Source organism: Pinus tabuliformis, chromosome J (assembly GCF_031772625.1).
Source record: "Pinus tabuliformis cultivar Carrire ecotype Pingquan chromosome J, CPIR1, whole genome shotgun sequence".
Classification (NCBI taxonomy): domain Eukaryota; kingdom Viridiplantae; phylum Streptophyta; class Pinopsida; order Pinales; family Pinaceae; genus Pinus; species Pinus tabuliformis.
Genome location: NC_142295.1, coordinates 648,380,503 through 648,398,077, shown reverse-complemented (window position 1 = coordinate 648,398,077; position 17,575 = coordinate 648,380,503). Strand labels below are relative to the sequence as shown.

General features: G+C 38.3%; 2 pseudogenes; both read left to right on the top strand.

Moving 5' to 3' along the window:
- The first annotated feature begins 6,233 nt into the window (after positions 1–6,233).
- LOC149228585 (triacylglycerol lipase 2-like) lies at positions 6,234–7,379 on the top strand (annotated as a pseudogene).
- A 4,188-nt stretch (positions 7,380–11,567) lies between these two features.
- Positions 11,568–12,682, top strand: LOC149228584 (triacylglycerol lipase 2-like; annotated as a pseudogene).
- Positions 12,683–17,575: the final 4,893 nt, after the last annotated feature.

Here is a 17,575-nt window from a genome sequence, read left to right as displayed (position 1 = left end):
AGGGTTTCTCACAAATCGTAACCTCTATTGTAAGAACAAGTGTTTCCTTCAAACCCTAGAATTATTTTAGGTATATGCCATATTCATTTTCTTTCAATATTCTCTCATCCATTGGTGTCTTCACATGGGTTTTCTCAATGACTTTTCTTCAACCCAACTTTGATATCATGTTAATTTTTAGGTCTATATTGTTCTTTGATTTAGATAATTGCATTTAAAAAAAATTTCATCATTTACATAATGAGTTCACCCCATAATATCATAACATCATTAGAAATTATGTATAAAGAACAATAATATCAGCAGTGCAGCAAAACAATAAAGAACAATAGAAGAAAAGAATACACAATAGAGAAACCAGGGGTTAGGTGAGAAACCTAAGAAAAACCCCACAAGGGGGAAAAACCAACCATATTATTCTTCTATTAGATATTCATCAATTTTTTAACTCAGATACAAAGTACATCCATAGTGAGATACATCATTATATTAAGCCTCCTAGGGCCAATCCAAGTCAATTCACAACTTTGATTGTGAACTGACTTCCGATAACCAAATGCGTTTAAGAATGTTTCTGACATATCACTATTGCAAGAAATGATATCATCATCAAGCATTGTCACATCTTTTGGACTATATCAAGTCACTTCCATACATGCTAGGTCATCATGGAGCGAGGGCCATAGATCACTATAGTAACACTACCATGTAGATTTGTTTCTATCATGAATCACTGTCAACATGTATTCATAACAAGTCACTACCAGTTTAAAAAGAGTAATGTCACTGTCCAAGGTCATTGCCATCATATTAGTGCAAGGTAACTGGCACCTTATAAAAGCAAGGCCACTATCATTGTCTACATCATATCAAAATACTATTTTGATGGTTCCGAGACACTATCAACAAGGTTAATGTTCATACCGGGTTACTGCCATTGTATTACAACAAATTCACTGCTATATTGTAATGACAAGGGTTACTGTTCTATATGTCACTGAAGAACCCTAACTGGTTAAGTTTATTTTCTCCATTGAATATATCACATAATGTAATGCAAACCATATATCACTATATTATCGAGACCATACAAAGAATATGATACCACCATAAATCATTGTAATAGTGAGACCATACATAGAATATGATACCATAACCATAAATCAATGTAATAACGATATCATATAGAGAATACGAGACCATATCCATAGATCACTCTATAGAGAATTCAAAGCCATACCATAATGTAAAGAATATTATAGATCACATATTGTAATGCGGACATTATAGATGAACCATAACATAAAACGAGTTATACCATTGTCACAAAGTCATAATATAAATGTGATGTCACTAGAGCTAGAATTGAACCATGAGAGTGATGTCACCACAGTCATTATAATTATGATGCCACAACAATTTCAATTTAAACGATGCCAATTACTGTGTTGGCAAACCCAAAGATGCCAATCCATTAAGCCGTGTCATGTACCATTAAGAAAAGCCTATACAGTTTAGTGATGTGAATCCCATAATAAAACGATTCCCATGATAAGTACCCATGTGTTACCCATACAATAAAGTAATGCCCATATTGAAACAATGCCACAATATGTGTAGTGATACGATGACATAATAATGTGATGCGCATACTGAAATGATGCCACATGTGGCATTGAACCCTGTATATATTATATGAACCTCCGAGTTGTTTGAATTGATGCGATCCACAACAGATATGGTCCAGATCATAGATTAGCCTTACCACCCAGATCTCAAATTATCTATATGTTTTGTGAACCATGTCATAACCTTATTATATATATATCCCATGGGTGAAATAAGTCCTTAAAAGAGGAGTCAACTATTGATCTTTTGTAGTTAAATATAAAATTCAATTAATCATTAAATATATCAAAGAATTTACTTTCCTTCAATTGTGCCCACTAAAAATAATAAATTTCCTTTGACGAATTATAAATTAGTTTTAAAGGAAAGATAGGATTTTCTTGGAGCTTCGGGTTTATATGGGAATTCATCCCAAATCTACCCAAATTTCAACACTATTAAGGAACAATATGACCCTGTTGGAAGCTATGAAGATAAGTACATAAAATAGACCATGCTATGACAGGAAAAGGACCAAGAAGTGATAGAGTTCAGGAGTGTCTTTCATACCTTACGCATGAAGCTAGGTATCAAGGACTTTGAGTGACATTTGATGCTCAAATACCATGTTTTTCTGCATAAGCATATCTAAGAAGAAATGGAGTTCTTATACATCCCTTATCTTGGCACAACATACAAATATGTTGTCAAAATCAAGACAAAATTTAAACAAAAGAAGTAAGACTTTGGATCCACGAATCTGAATTAGGGCAAGGGCACCCCCAAACTGTAGAACAAAGGATAGAGCCAAGGTGGAACACCCCAAGAAAACCCACTGAAGCCACAAGAAAAGAATAGTAATGGGAAGACAAAGAAAGACATTGGAAAGTGGTGTGAGTTCCATAAGAGCCCCACTCACAACACAAATGAATGTCATGCAAAGTAGTCATTGGTGGCTGAGCTAAAAGATTTAAAGTCAAACACATATTCTAAATCTAAGCCAGAACCTGACAAGGGAAAAAAATCATTGATGCAAAACTTAGTGCCACTTTTTCCACCACCAAGGTCAAGAAAATTGAGCCCAAATACTTGGAGGAAGGTGATCATCTCTTCCACTCACATATGTGAGTGAAGGGTGCTTTGTTGCGTTTCATTGTCGATAATGGGGGTCAAAAGAACCTCATCTCAACATAGTTCATTAAGAAGTTGGCCCTGAGGACAATACCACATCGATAACCATACACCATCGAGTGGCTCCACCAAGGGAAAGACCTTTGCGTCAGTCAATAGTGTCGCTTGAACTATAACATCAAGGATTTCATGGACAAGATATTGTGTGATGTTTCTCCCCTTGAATTTTGTGATGTTTTATTAGGTCAACCATACTTGTGGAAGTGTCATGTTGCGTATAAGTCCAAACCTTGTACTCTTATTATTTCTTTTGGCAGAAAACAATATATGATACTAGAGGTGGCCACACCTGCTCCCATTTATTTGATATTTGCTAAGAAATGTATTAAGATCAACTAGGATTTTTTAATTCTTCCTGATTCGCTCTCAAAGTAAGGGGAAGATCATGGTCACATCCATGGCCTCCAGAAAGCATTAGAAAAATTTTGAGGTAAAAAACGGGCCTCAAAACTAAAATGTACAACAAAAATCAACTTTATAAGAACCAATAGGATTCAATATGATGATGTCAACCATGGGGGATGATCCATTATTTTCGGAGTAAAAAAATAAAAGGATAAAAAAATTAAAAACTACTTTTTCAACTTATCTCCCTACGATTTTATTTAAATTTCAAGTGGGAGCATGTTGTTATAGATTGTCATTGATGTCAATATGGAAATATTATGGGATACTAAATGATGATGAGAAGCCAAGGAGGAAATCCATCAGGGAAGCCATTGGAAGTCAAGAATAGGAACCATCAAAGAAGAGCTATCAGAAGTCAAAGGAAGAGCTATCGCACAAGAGCTATCAGAAGCCATCAAAGAGTAGCCATCAGAAATCACAGGAATGAGAAGCCATAGGAAAGCCAAGTTAAGAGTAAGAGTCGAAAGGAAGAAAATAGGCGAGGAGCATTGCAGCCCCAATGGTTCTGTTATAATTCACCTTTATCGAAATATTGCATCAGTTGCACCGTGTGTCTTGAAGCCTTGTTACACTGAAATCCCCGATTGCGATATGAGTTGCGGACCCGATGGTTCCATTACAATACACCCTAAAGAAATATCGCATATGCCATATCGCAAGTTTTAAATCCTTGTCACGTTAAAACCTCCAATTGCTCCATTATAACATGCCCTAATTAATATTGCATCCACCGTATCAGAACCTTCGCGTCGCAAGTTATGAAGGCTTGTCACACTAAAACTGCGATTGCAATATAATATGTGGACCCAATTGTTCCAATAGAACATTCCCTAATGTAATATCATGTTTTCATCATCGAAAGTCATGTAACACAAGTCTTAAAAGGGATATCACTTCAAACCGTCGATTGCGATATTATTGCGGATTTCTGATTGCGATAAAGTTGTGGACCCAACAGATTTATTAACAATGTTTAATATCACATCGCATCCACTCCGTCAGAATTAGGGGCATCAACTATGTTATATTTTGAAGCCAAAAGGGTTGCGATTGTGGATTTTGATAAAGTTGTGATTGCGGGATCTAAGCAGTGACGTGGCATGTGGGACCTCTCTATGGGTATAGCCTCTTCTTTATGTGGTTTCCGTGAATAAACAAGTTTATGATATAATTGGAAAAATGCCCCTCCGATATAATTTTAATATGCGAACTCATAAGTCGACCTATCCTCCCAATAAACATGTCTTTTGGGTATTGGTGAAACCCGTATAAATACAAGTCAAATGCTTCACCTCCAGTATTGATATCAGGCATCGATCACAGAGAAGTAGGACAACTCACAACTCGTGAATGTGAAGTAGCAGAAGAAAGGAAGCCAAAGGTCAAGCGAGTGAAGAAGGAAGCCGAAGGTCTAATGAAAGAAGAAGAAAGTTGAAGGTCGAGCATTCTGTTGACTGGGTTAATTTTTATAAAGGACTCGTGAAGAAGCAGCTACTCCTAAAGCAGTTACTGGGACAATAAGAACAAAGGGTTGAAAAACAAAGAATTGTTTTGTGCAGACATTGAGGCGTAGCGCAACTGATCAAAGATATCCTGTTGAAAATAATCAACAAATCTCGAAGACATTATTGGAAGATCATGATGCCTATTCGAAATAATCATGAGATAAATTTGCAGACTCTATTTGGGAAATATGAAGAGTTGTGAAGACTCCTTCATATGAATACAGGTTGTCATTGATGTAGCAGTGAAGTTGTAGATTGATAGAATTCAGTGAAGAAGATTTTGGGAGCATAGAATTACTATAAAACATATTTAGACAAAATATAGTAGTGGACTGGAGCCCAGAGGGTTGGTTCCCTGAAGGTTGGAGCTGTTAGACTCAGTCTTGTCAGTCCTCTGTCAGAATCAAATTCACCAAGGTTCATTTCTCGTCATTTGCAGTCATCAAATGCCATTTTGGTCAAAAAGAGTCATTTTAATTCTTGAGTCCAGGGTCTTGTCTCCAGAAGTGTGAAATAACGCTTGCAGGCCAGAGGGAGGTTCAATAAGTTTCTTATTTCAAGAGTTTCATCATCATTAATGCTCAAATATATTTCTTCTTCAAAACTCTGTTTTGAAGAAGAAATTGTCAAATTTGTTTTATGATACGCTCCATTCACAAAATGAACTCTTGTAAAATCATCCTAATTGTCGAATATACAACACACTCAATAGTTTGGTAGAGTTTGATGGTTATTATCTTGAAAGTGAACCATGTGTGGCTTGTAGTTGTCCAGAAGTGCCTTATACAAGAATGAAGTTGGACAATCTGAAATCTGAGACCAAGTTCACTGACAACTGAAACATTGTCAAATACACAGGTAGCCACACTATCCAGAGTGTCACGATGACTGTTCATGTTGCTCGCCGGTCAAAATCAGTTAAAGTGCTCAATTTATATTACAATAATAGGCCTATTTGCACTACAACACCATGGCACACATTGGGTTGGATTCATGTTAGCACCAACGGTTTTGACTTGGCTACTATGTATCAGAGCGATTGGCCTCTATAATATTATTTTCTGGAATCCAAATGTACATCGGGCACTCTCTCTATATTACATGTACAACTTTTTGAAAAAAAGGCACAACAACGAAGTTGGATGTCCTTGGGAGGCATTCTATTGTGCATCACTGGTTCCGAGGCAATGTTTGTAGACCTCGGGCACTTCTCACAATTATCAAGCAAGAAATTGTCAAAATGCCCAAAAGAAAAGCCGAGTTGAAGTTTGGAGGGATGGAAATGCATTTTAGAAGGGCAGACTGGGTGTTTGCAAGCAGCGCAGCGCATATACTTAGGGGCGCGGCGCACACCCAAGGCGCGGTGCACACAGAGCCAACCCTCAGTTTATTTGTTCAACGAGCGCGACGCACACCCAGGGCGCGGCACACTGGGTTTTGCGCGCAGCGCACACCCACAAAGGCCCGAAACTTGTTCCAAATTGCATCAAGTCACCTTTGAAACCCCTCAAATCGACAGATATGAGAGCATCTGTGAGAAGTACAACCTTTCACTGTTCTTTTGGTGGATGGGCATTCATGGAAGCGTGGAAAATGATATTTGGTTTACTTTTTTGTATTGGTTTCAATTCAAATACCCTCTTTGTTAGGGGAGCACAGGAGCCAGGCCATTTCTGCGCCACACTCGTGCAACCTTATTATGGTTGCCAAGAATACAAGACTACAACTGTAGATGGCTTTCGATTGGGAGTTTATAGGATCTATTCTCAGGCATTCCCATATAAATCCAATCGAAAGAGTCCCATTTTCTTTAACCACAGCGTTTTAACTGGTGGAATCTCATGGGTGGTGAATCCCCCTGATCAAGCCGATGTGTCCCCTGCGTTTGTTCTGGCAGACGCAGGGTATGATGTTTGGATTTTGAATGCTCGCACCATGAGTTATAGCTATGGCCATGAATACTTGACAGAATTAGATAAGGCATACTGGGATTGGAGCTTGGATGAATTGGCAGCCTTTGACCTTCCCGACATGATGTACCTGTGCACACCATTACAAACTGAAAAGTTCATCTCATCGGCCACTCTCAGGGAGCTCAATGCACCCTGGTTGCTTTAAGTGAAGGGCTTTTAGTGGATATTGTGGACAAAGTGGCATTATTGGATCTAGTTGCTTATGACTCTCATATGTTTTCGTCGATAGCAGTTGCTGGAAATGTTCTAAATCTACTTGAAGACTTCAGAATCTAGGCAGAATAAAAACATTTCTAGAAGTGGGATGTATGAGACTTCAGAGGATACCTCAGCTAAAGAACTTAATTCATTTAGCTCAATTGTATAGAGCAAACAAGTTTCGGAAATATGATTATGGAGCTACAGAGAACAATCAGAGGTATAATTCCATGTATCCTCTGGCATATGATCTGTCCAGAGTGCCCACCAAAACTTGTTCCTCGCTTCTGGAGATGTAGATGCTCTTGCAGACCTACGAGACGTGGAAAAACTGAAGTGTGAGTTGAGAGCGGGATACAAATATGTTTTCAAACCCAAATTTGCCCATTTGGACTTCATCTTTTCCATCAATGGCAAGGAGAAGCTCTATGATAGCGTCATCGTTTTTTTTAGAGCTAGATCTTCTAGATTGATGCATAATAATTTTTCCAACTAAAAAGTAATGTTTTGATTACTTTAAAGGATGTTTACATGGGAACGAGGGTACCAGATTTTAACGTGTTGATGAGCATGGTACGATGCCTCTTTATCTAATCACAAGGCACCCAACTATCAAAACAAAGTAACGACAAAGTGAAGATGAAACAGTAAAAGACCGAATCGCCTACATTTAAAACAAGGACATCTGTCATAACAGAGGAATAGAAACAGATGGTCTATTCTGTCTTCAGCCACGATTTCATGGAACCCAAGCTGCTATTTTTTCATTTTAATTGGTCATCGGAGAAATCAAAATGTAACGTTGCTTCAGTTACTGATTGTTGGTTGTTCATTTATGTCAATAATGATCAAACAATCCCCACTTTGGGTCGATCCATTTCCTAATGGCAGATATTATTTATTGTATGAAAGATCATTTGTAAAGGGAGAGTTCTGGAAAACAGTGGGAGAGGTGTGAAGGAAAAATTCACTGTACAATTTTTGGCAGGGATTTAATGAAAAGATGCAGCTCTGACTCCTGATATTATTGTGGTGTGAATTTAGCATTTTTCTTTTCTTTTGTTTCATATGTACCTTGTTATGTTTCACATTTCATTTCATAATCATTTGTAAATGAATACTTTTAAGTGAGAAGGGCAGAATCCAGTTTACTGCTCTACCTTGGGAAGGTATTGATGTTCTATGTTTTCTTCTGTTTGATAAGGATTTGTCTATTCCCCTTGTCAACCTCTTAGCAGTCTTTTCATTCCATATCATTTCAAAATTGAATGCTAAATCTATTGCATGTCTTGCCTCCTGAGATAATTTGTGTCTCGTATTTAATCTCTCTACTCGTGTTGTTCTTAATCCCACGCTGCCCAGAAAATCCAATCATTTATCAAAATACCCTCTCTTATCTATTTACTAGCCTAAAATCAGTTCCCATTTTAAGTCATCTCGCACCCTATTGCTCATTTTATCAATATTGACTGGAGAGAGCCCTCTCCTATCCTCGTAGGGCTAGCTACGAGGCGGAGCTTGGTTTGATGTTTCCTCGAGTTTTTCCTTCTTTAGCCTGAGGCAGATTCGAGCGCTAACATAGTGGCGACTATACTGGGGACAAAAATGGTTTGCTTGAAGATTGTCTTGCCCCAGTACATCTATCAAGTTCAGAGCTGATTGTTGACAGTGAACAACGATCAGACATAAGAAGACGGCTGAAATCATTCACCTGACAGCTCCTTTCACTGAAGAATCTAGCAACCGGTGCTTCATGGTGACTCCACTGCAGAGGGATCAGTAGATTTGTGATTTTTTTTAAAATGGAGCGGATTGCAAGAAGATATTCTCCTATGAGCCGAGATCACATCCCAGGTTTTCCAAATAAAATTACGAAGGTAGATTGGTCAAGGAATTTTCCTACATTTAAAGATGATGGTAAGAAGGACGCTGCTTTACATCTAGTTTGATTTCACATGCATATTTGCAAGTTGAAGGTTGATTTTACGGAAGATTGCTTGATGAAGATATTCCTGGCCACTCTGGAAGGTGAAGCCCAATCTTGGTATGAAAGTTTGCCACCTGCTTGTATTTACTGTTTAGAGGATTTTCATTCCCTGTTCATTGAAAGATATCAAGAATCTTATCCATCATTAAATCTAGTTCATGACTGTTGCAAACATGCTTCTACTTTTATTGAAAGCCTTGAAAAATATTATGAAGATGATAATTTCATGGATGATGAGATCATGGAAGCCCTGTATGAAAATCCCTTTCAGCAGCGTAAAGACGATCATGAAATTTTGCAGCATGATCAAGATTGTAGTACGATGGAAGATGAAAGAATTCTGCATCTTGATAGTCAACATGAATTACATGAAATAGATCAGTAGGTTGAAGAGTTCCATATGGCTGAAGGTGATGAAAGAAAAAGTGTCGGTTCAAATCTGTCCATAGAAGAAGACAACATGTAAGGAAGTCCAGTTCTAATTCCAGAATGTGATAATGTCAAGTCACCTATTTCAGATTCAGATTCAGATTGTGATGACCAAGAAAACCTTGTACTAAGTCCCATGAAAGAGAACTCTGCTGCTAAAATAATCTGGGATGAAGAAGACAGAGTTTTGGATCCGAATGTTCTCATGTCAGCAGAACACAGTCTTCATGAAGAGGTAATCCAGTCAGCTCATGAACATCAAGATGAGCTCGTTGCTCAAGCAAGTAAAAAAGTTCCTCTGGTTGAATTTATGGTAGATGATAGAGATGTTAGTGGTGGGTTTCAAGAATCATTTGAAGTTTCTTTTCTCATGATTGATGAATGCAAAGACAATCTGGTTGTCATATCATATGAAGATGACCTACAATATATTCAGACTACCGAAGATCAGATCATTCAGGTCTCCATTTCAGATTCTTCTTCCTATGTTTCATGTTTTGAAATGTTCTTTAAAGAGGAAATCTGCTCATCCACTTGTTCAGAATTTTTTGAGGACCAAGAATATACTCTTATTGAAGTACAGTGTGAAGAAAGATCAGAATCAAAGGAGAAAGACATCTTGTGTCCTCAGCAGGAGGGAAATCTTCATGCTTTTCATGATCCAATGGCCAATTTGTTGCAGTCAGCTGTGAAAGTGTTTATTGCAGTGTTCAGTGATGAAGGAGATCATGGTCAACTATGTCTTTGGATGCCCAGTGATCAGTTTGTATTGTTGACCAGCAAATCTGATCAGGGGAATCAATCAAGAAGGCATCTGCTTGATTGGTTACATTGGCATTTTGATATAGTTTGATGGTATATTATCTTGCAAGAAATGCAGGTGGTCATGTACTACCACCAAGATTTAAGTTTTAAGTTCAGTTCTTAGTATTTTGAGTTATTTTGTTAGAGTCAAGTTTTTTCAGTCATGTCAGTTTGCATTGAGTCAGTTTCAGTCAATAAATTGAGTCATGTTGGTTTGCCAGAATAATGGACTCCATAGCCCAATGGACGAAGGCACTGTCTAGCTCTCCCAGAGATCTGATGTTCTTGGCACCTCCATGGAGCGGCAGCTGCCATCCGAATTGGAGCCAATGTTAGACTCAGTCTTGTCAGTCCTCTGTCAGAATCAAATTCACCAAGGTTCATTTCTCGTCACTTGCAATCATCAAATGCCATTTTCGTCAAAAAGAGTCATTTTAATTCTTGAGTCCAGGGTTTTGTCTCCAGAAGTGTGAAATAACACTTGCAGGCCAGAGGGAGGTACAATAAGTTTCTTATTTCAAGAGTTTCATCATAATTAATGCTCAAAGATATTTCTCCTTCAAAACTCTGTTTTGAAGAATAAATTGTCAAATTTGTTTTATGATATGCTCCATTCACAAAATGAACTCTTGGCAAATCATCCTAATTGTTGAATATACAACATGCTCAGCAATTTGGTAGAGTTTGATGGTTATTATCTTGAAAGTGAACCATGTGTGGCTTGTAGCTGTCCAGAAGTGCCTTATACAAGAATGAAGTTGGACAATCTGAAATCTGAGACCAAGTTCACTGACAACTGAAACATTGTCAAATGCACAGGTAGCCACACTATCCATAGTGTCACGATGACTGTTCATGTTGCTCGCCGGTCAAAATCAGTTAAAGTGCTCAATTTATATTAAAATAATAGGCCTATTTGCACTATAACACCATGGAACACATTGGGTGGGATTCATGTTAGCACCAACGGTTTTGACTTGGCTACTATGCATCAGAGCGATTGGCCTCTATAATATTATTTTCTGGAATCCACATGTACATCGGGCACTCTCTCTATATTACATGTACAACTTTTTGAAAAAAAGGCACAACGAGGAAGTTGGATGTCCTTGGGAGGCATTCTATTGTGCATCACTGGTTCAGAGGCAATGTTTGCAGACCTCGAGCACTTCTCACAATTATCAAGCAAGAAATTGTCAAAATGCCCAAAAGAAAAGCCGATTTGAAGTCTGGATGGATGGAAATGCGTTTTAGAAGGGTAGACTGGGTGTTTGCAAGCAGCGCAGCGCATATACTCAGGGGCGCGGCGCACACAAAGCCAACCCTCATTTTATTTGTTCAACGGGCACGACGCACACCCAGGGCGTGGCGCACTGGGTTTTTCACGCGGCACACACCCACAAAGGCCCGAAACTTGTTCCAAATTGCATCAAGTCGCCTTTCAAACCCCTCAAATCGACATATATGAGAGCATCTGTGAGAAGTACAGCCTTTCACTGTTCTTTTGGTGGACGGGCATTCATGGAAGTGTGGAAAATGATATTTGGTTTACTTTCCTGTATTGGTTTCAATTCAAATACCCTATTTGTCAGGGGAGTGCAGGAGCCAGGCCGTTTCTGCGCCACACTCGTGCAACCTTATTATGGTTGCTAGGAATACAAGACTACAACTATAGATGGCTTTCGGTTGGGAGTTCAGAGGATCTATTCTCGGGCATTCCCATATAAATCCAATCGAAAGAGTCCCATTTTCTTTAACCACGGCGTTTTAACTGGTGGAATCTCATGGGTGGTGAATCCCCCTGATCAAGCCGATGTGTCCCCTGCGTTTGTTCTGGCAGACGCAGGTTATGATGTTTGGATTGGGAATGCTCACACCACGAGTTATAGCTATGGCCATGAATACTTGAAAGAATTAGATAAGGCATACTAGGATTGGAGCTCAGATGAATTGGCAGCCTTTGACCTTCCCAACATGATGTACCTGTGCACAACATTACAAACCGAAAAGTTCATCTCATCGGCCACTCTCAGGGAGCTCAATGTGCCCTAGCTACTTTAAGTGAAGGGCTTTTTGTGGATATTGTGGATAAAGTGGCATTATTGGCTCCAGTTGCTTATGACTCTCATATGTTTTCGCCGATAGCAGTTGCTAGAAACGTTCTAAATCTACTTGAAGACTTCAGAATCTATGCGGAATAAACTATTGCCTGAACATTTCTAGAAGTAGGATGTATGAGACTTCAGAGGATACCTCAGCTAAAGAACTTAATTCATTTAGCTCAATTGTATGGAGCAAACAAGTTTTGGAAATATGATTATGGAGCTGCAGAGAACAATGAGAGGTATAATTCCATGTATCCTCCGGCATATGATCTGTCTAGAGTGCCCACCCAAAACTTGTTCCTCGCTTCTGGAGGTGCAGATGCTCTTGCAGACCTACGAGACGTGGAAAAACCGAAGTGTGAGTTGAGAGCGGGATACAAATATGTTTTCAAACCCAAATTTTCCCATTCGGACTTCATCTTTTCCATCAATGGCAAGGAGAAGCTCTATGATAGCGTCATTGTTTTTTTTTAGAGCTAGATCTTCTAGATTGATGCATAATAATTTTTCGAACTAAAAAGTAACATTTTGATTACTTTAATAAGGATGTTTACATGGGAAAGAGGGTAACAGATTTTAATGTGTTGATGAGCATGGTACGGTGCCTCTTTATCTAATCACAAGGCACCCAACTATCAAAACAAAGTAACGGCAAAGTGAAGATGAAACAGTCAAAGACCGAATCGCCTACAGTTAAAACAAGGACATCTGTCATAATGGAGGAATAGAAACAGATGGTTTATTCTGTCTTCAGCCATGATTTCATGGAACCCACACTGCAGTTTTTTCATTTTAATTGGTCATCGGAGAAATCAAAATGTAATGCTGCTTCAGTTACTGATTGTTCGATGTTCATTTCTGTCAATAATGATTAAACAATCCCCACTTTGGGTTAATCCATTTCCTAACGGAAGAGATTATTTATTGTATGAAATATCATTTGTAAAGGGAGAGTTCTGGAAAACAGTGGGAGAGGTGTGAAGGAAAACTTCACTATACAGTTTTTGACAGGGATTTAATGAAAAGATGCAGCTCTGACTCCTGAGATTCTTGTGGTGTGAATTTAGCATTTTTCTTTTCTTTTGTTTCATATGTAGCTTGTTATGTTTCACATTTCATTTCATAATCATTTCTAAATGAATACTTTTAAGTGAGAAGGGAAGAATCCAGTTTACTGCTCTGCCTTGGGAAGGTATTCATGTTCTGTGTTTTCTTCTGTTTGATAAGGATTCATCTATTCCCCTTGTCAACCTCTTAGCAGTCTTTTCATTCCATATCATTTCAAAATTGAATGCTAAATTTATTGCATGTCTTGCCTCCTGAGGTAATCTGTGTCTCGGATTTAATCTCTCTGCTCATGTTATTCTTAATCCCACGCTACCCAGAAAACCCAGTCATTTATCAAAATACCCTCTCTTATCTATTTACTAGCCTAAAATCAGTTCCCATTTTAAGTCACCTCACACCCTATTGCTCATTTTATCGAGATTGATAGGAGAGAGCCCTCTCCTGTCCTCGTAGGGCTAGCTACTAGGCTGAGCTTGGTTTGATGTTGCCTCGAGTTTTTCCTTCTTCAGCCTGAGGAAGATTCGAGCGCTAACAGGAGCCTCGAACAAACAAGGTTGGTGCCTTGACAAAGACAGGGTCGGATCCCTTGAGGTTGGTGCCTTGACAAAGATAGGGTCAAGTCCCTTGAGGTTGTTGCCTCAGAATTGGAAGGATTGGTGTCCTTGGAGTCGGTGCTCCTAAATCCAAGGTTGGTGCCTTGAAAAAATAGGGTCAGAGCCCTTGGGGTTGGTTCCTTAGAATTAGAAGGATTGGTATCCTTGGAGTTGGTTCTCCTAAATCCAAGGTTAGTGCTTTGACAAGATAGGGTTGGTGCCCTAGAGGTTGGAGCCTCACAAATGACCGAGTTGGTGCTTGGAAATGGGTTGGAACCTTATATATATTGTACATGATTTATTGTAAAGATTATATTAATAAAATCATTTATTCCTATTGTTAATTTTGTGTTATAAATAAAATTGATTTAACTGGTAAAATTATCAATTGAAAAGAAATACTAATTCACCCTCCTCTCAATATTTCCAACAGTTGGTTTCAGAGCCAGTACCTTCACTCAAAGCCTAACAAGTTGAAGGTTGATCAATTAGAACACAAATGGAAAATCCAAGGCAGAAATTCTCCAATCCTCCTAAAGATGTATCTCCCTCAACCATCGAAGTTGAAATCAATCAATTTGTAAAGGCTCCATGGTTCAATGGAAACTTTGATATATGGGAAGCAAGAATGGGGAATTTCTCAAAGACTCAAGGCACTGAAATCTAGAAATCAGTGATTGCTGATAGCATGATGGATGGAGAATCCAAGAAGTACAATGCAAAAGAAATGAAGGCAATCTTGAATGGGCTACCATATTCTATAAAGAACAATTTAGGAAAATGTTCAACAACAAAGGGTATATGGGACAAACTTCATGACCTTCACTCAAAAGGAGCATTGACCATAACCACTAGTCAAGAAGATGATGGAAACCAAGAAGGAAATCCAGAACCTATCATGGAAGCTGAAAATGAGAGTGATGACATCAAGGGTAAAGAAGACCTAGAAGATGAAGAGAATGAAAAATATTTTGAAGAAGATCTCCTCACTAAACTTATGACTTCCATGGAAGAGATTATCAGTTTGAAAAAGGAAAATGAGGAACTTAAGAAGAAAGCACTAGCTGGTGACTAAGACAAAACAAGGAAGAAAGTTGACCCTGTAAAGCTTCAAGTACAAGAAAGGGATGAAGATCTTGCCAAGCTTAAGAAGGAATTTCATCAAAGCAAAATAAATTATCATGAAGAATTCATATCCATGACAAATCAATTGGATAAATCAAATAAACAAGTTGTCAAGCCACCTTGAACAAAGGCACAAGAGCTTGAACAAACTTGAAGCAGAGATTGGTCAATACAAGGAAGAGGTCTCCTCCCTTAGATCACAAATAGAAGAAGCAAGGAAACATGCACAAGGAACTGAGAAGACAATGGAAGCATTGGTAATTATAGAAGGAAAGGTTGATGAAGCATAAAAAGAGAAAAGCACCATGATGTGCCAACTAAAAGCAAAGGAAGAAGAAATATTAAAACTAAAATCCTACCTCAATCTTCTCAAGGCTGAAACATGTAAGGCTACAAGGATCACAGAATAAATGGAGAGCAGTCTTGTTACACAAAATTTTTCACTGTCCCTGTACTCCCCGTTCCTTGATCCTAGAGGACCTCTACAATGAAACCTATATGCTTACCCTTCATGAAGAATCCCCCATTGCATCCCTCTTCATGAGTAGATCAATTCCCTTTTTCACCATTTACCCTGAAACTTCTATTTTTCCTAGTTTACAAGACCAATGCTAATGGCCCTTGTCCCCCTCGTGCCAATATGCAGGGATTAACACTATCCCTAGCATCGACCAGAGCGATTAAGCTTTGTTTCAGTCACGTCGGTCCTCTTATCGAAAGTTTTTTAAATAAAGAGCCGAAGCTTCCAGCTCTAGAAGCTTTGTAACAGAAGTTCGGTAAATGGTTTGGCCAGATGGGTCGAGGATGTCAGTTTCGGATCCTTTCCCCTATAATGATGGAACTACCTCAAGGGATAAGACCTTCCCCATGAGAATAAGATCCATCTCCCATAAATTCATCCTATATAAACCTACCTTTTTCCCAAGCACAAGCTAGTGTTAATGTTGGTGTGCTAGTGCTAATTATGTTTGGAGTAAACATCAAGCTATTCATAGTTGTATCTCTCTAGTTGTGTGAGGGATAAGTGTGATTTGGTTTGGAGTGAAGCCTAAAGGGAAGAGCCTTAAAACTATTGTTGTTGAGGCCATCATGGAATGCTAGCATAAGTGTGTGGGAACCTAGTCTTGTCAGAGGAGAACGACAACGTTAAGACAATGGTTGTAATCTCTTCTTGATTCAATATATATGCAACTATCGATTGATTTCCTACATGATTTGTCATCTTACATATTCATGGCTTAATGTTTCTTGACTTGTGAAGTAGGTTGAATTACTATTTGCCTATTATCATGGTTGTTGTTTACTTGTTTCAAGTGTTTGAAGAAGGAAGTGAGAGATAGTTGGAGCGAGCAAGAAAAGACATCATCAAACAGGATAAGCGTACTAAGAGGTAGGCCCTCTTAATTAGTTATAACCTAAGGAAATATTCCATAGAATGTATCAGTTGTGGCTAGATCCATTATCGGGCTAGAGAAATTTGTTTGTGTCCACACTTATAATTTTACTTCAGCACAAGTCTAGCTAAGGAAAATGAAGAAATATTCAAAATGAAACCAGATATCATCTCCCATAAAACAAAAGAAAATGAAGCAATACATATCAAGGAAGAGTTTGAGAAACAACTTGCTAAGAAGAATAATGATTGCGAAAGATTGGAAGAAGAGTTTTTCTCCCTCAGGAAAAAGATCGAAGGGATGGACAAATTTTTGAAGAGCTCTCAAGGCTTGGATGACATGCTCAGCCATCAAAGATCCCCATTTGATAAATCAGGTCTTGGCTATGAATGAGAATCCTCAAGCAATAATGATAATGCTTCAAACAATAAGGATGTGAGGAAGCCAGAAAGAAATATTAATGCTCCCAGTTCCAGCAAAGGCAAGGATAAGAGTCAAGGAAACAATGAAGGAAGTCCCGTTCCAAGAAGAAATATAGATGATGTCAAGGATGCAAGAAGCAATGGTTATAGTCAAAGGATCAAGGCAGAAATACTTCAGAATTACATCAAGGAAACCTTCTTCTCCCAGGTACCAAAGCTTATTTCTTGGTTATTTTTATTCTTGTACAAACTTTGGACACATTTCAAAAGATTGTAGGGAATATCACAAAGATAAACATTATGGTCCCTGACAATCTCCGAGAAGAAATTTTGAAAGAAGAACTCATGAATTATTATTCATGAACACCACAAAGTGCTTCAAGTGTCATAACATTGGTCATATGGCATGTGATTTTAACTTAACTTGGGATCCTACACAAGATAGAACCATGCTAGAGAAGAGAATTACACAAGTATGGAGAAGAAAGCAAATACAATCCGAAAATATCCTGAACTCTCCAACCAACAACACATGTTGTTGACTTGATGAAGATATCCTTGATATTCTGAGTGTTTGATGATAGGATTCTGCCAAAAAGAGATCATGCATACAATTAGGGGGAGCTTTTGATTCTTGATCATTATTGCAAAAGCTATCCATGAAAGTGTCCTTATGAAATCCTTGATAAGCTATATTAACAATCATTCTTCGATAGATCATTTCTCAGGAACACTTTATTTGATCCCTTATCTATGTAATGGACA